The following is a 2,345-nucleotide window of genomic DNA, read 5'->3' as shown; positions in this document are numbered from 1 at the left end:
ATGCTAGCATTCCCCTTTGCTTTGGTGCTGTGACCTGGGCCCTTTTCTCTTGTGATTGACCACAGGTACTGCTCTCTACCCTGGAACTGGCAATAGAGTTGCCAATCAGTGCCAGCCATACCAGGGCCAGCATAAGGTCCCCTGTAATCTCTTTCTGAGCAGTTGCCTGACCTACTTACTGTCTGTGGGCTGAGACCCCCCAAAGCTTCTTCTGCTGATGCTACTGCCTCCATTGTTGTTGATTGTATGGGCTTGGGACAAGCCTTAGCCTTGGGGTGCCGCAGACTTCTCCTGCTAACCTCTTCATTTTTCTTAGGCCAGAAAACTATCTTACCCTGACCTTTTCTTTGTTGTCTTTGCTGCCCCAAAATTTAACTTGAGGCATTTTTTTAAAGTTGTTTGGAGAGTAATGTTGGGAGAGTTCAGCTGAGTGGCTGCTCCTAATCCACCATCTTGGCTCATTGATCTAGCCCAGATAATCCAACAAAACAAAGACTCTTTTTCTTACTTGGCTATGGAATGAATTGGATTGAATCTAATAAAAACTGAGTAGGGATAAATGTTAATAAACATTACACTTGGATCCAAGAAACTTACTTTGTAAGTACAAAACAGGAACATGGATGGATAGCAATTTGTTTGAAAAAGTTATTGGTGTGAGTGTGTGTGGGTTAGCAGACAGTAATTCTCCATATGAATTGACAGCAAAGAGATAAATACAACCAAGAAAATTAATGCAAAGATGGTGATCCCACTGTACTCTGTTCTGGTCAGACCTCATCTAGAGTATTGTGCCCAGTTCTAGGGACCAGAGTTAAGAAAAAAGATACTAAGTTGGTCAATGTTCAGAAGAGTTGATCCAGGATATCGAAGGGTCTTAAGCCCAGGCCATTAAAGTATTGGATTGGAGTGGTTAGCCAAGAGAAGAGGTAGCCTGGAATGATGGTGAGGTGAGGTGGGACTGGTGAGACATGACAACAAATACTTAGGTTGGGTGAGACATAACGAATGCCATGGAAGAGCATCCACTTTGTCCTCCATTTGGCTCTAGAAGGAGCAGTGAATACAAAGAGACCAATTTAGGTTTGAAGTCACATAAAACTTCATAATAATGAGAACTGTCCAAAAGTGTAATGGACTATCTTGAGGGGCAGTGGGTTCTCTCACTGGAGTTTTCCAGCAAAATCTAGATGACCATTGATATATTAGATGTTGCTATAGTGAGGATTCATTTTCAGGCATGGATTGGACTTGGCAGTTTTAAAGGTCCATTTTGATTCTGAACTATAGTATTTTGTTTGATTTGGTGAATTCTATATCCCCCTCCCTCAATAATTGGTATCCTAAATTTAAATAGCTTGAGCTGATTTAACTGAGATTCATAGAATCAGAGGATTTAAATCTGGAAAAGAGACCTTAGAATTCTATCTTCTCATTTTGCAGATGAGGAGATCCAGAGAGGGAAATTGAATTTAAGGCACCATAGTTAAGTAAGCCACAGTGTCAGGATTTAAGCTCTAGATCTTCCAACTCCAGGTCCCTGCTTTTTCAGACATGCCATGCCATTCCCAGAATGAACTTCAAGTATCTGGCAGAGTTTTGTGTGACTCAGGAAGGTAGCAACTATGAAAGGAGCCAAGGTGGAAATTTTCCAGTGGATAATCCACTGTGTGTGTGGGGAACATAAGTTAGAATTACTTTCTGCTTATTGGTAATCTAGGACCAATCTTGGAAGAGTTGACTAATGGAAAGGAGAAGTTGGCCCAAAGTAATTTGGCTTGCGTAATTTGATTTATGACAAAAAAAAAACGCAGAACAAAAAACCAAAAACAACCAGAAAAAGGCATGTTTTTGTTGCACAGCAGAGAAACACGTTTACTTGTCAGTTCATGGCTTCAGTTTACAGGCACCCCACCCACCAAGATGGACAGAGATGATGATGTTGGTGGTGTTGATGTTGGAGGTCAATATCCAATGGTTTTCATTCTGGTGGGGGGCATGGTGGAGGAGGGCATGGTGGAGGAGGGGGACATGGAGGGGGACTTTTTGGTGGGCAGCATTTAGGTGGGCAAGGAGGAGGACATGGTGCTGGGCAGCATTTAGGTGGGCAAGGAGGAGGACATGGTGGTGGGCAGGATTTAGGTGGGCAAGGCTTAGGGCAAGGAGGAGGACATGGGACACATTTGGGTGGGCAGGTTGGGGCGCATTTCTCAGAGCACCGCTGCAGAAGTTTCTTCAGGCAGCTTGGTTGGCACCTGGGCTCACAACACTTGGGTTCACACTTAGGCTCATAGGGCTTGTTTTTGTCTTCTTCATTTGGCATGTGGTTTTCTTTTTCCAGATTC

Source organism: Phascolarctos cinereus, unplaced genomic scaffold (genome assembly GCF_003287225.1).
Source record: "Phascolarctos cinereus isolate Bilbo 61053 unplaced genomic scaffold, phaCin_HiC Scaffold_5;HRSCAF=322, whole genome shotgun sequence".
NCBI lineage: Eukaryota > Metazoa > Chordata > Mammalia > Diprotodontia > Phascolarctidae > Phascolarctos > Phascolarctos cinereus.
Note: the sequence above shows the minus strand (reverse complement) of the source record.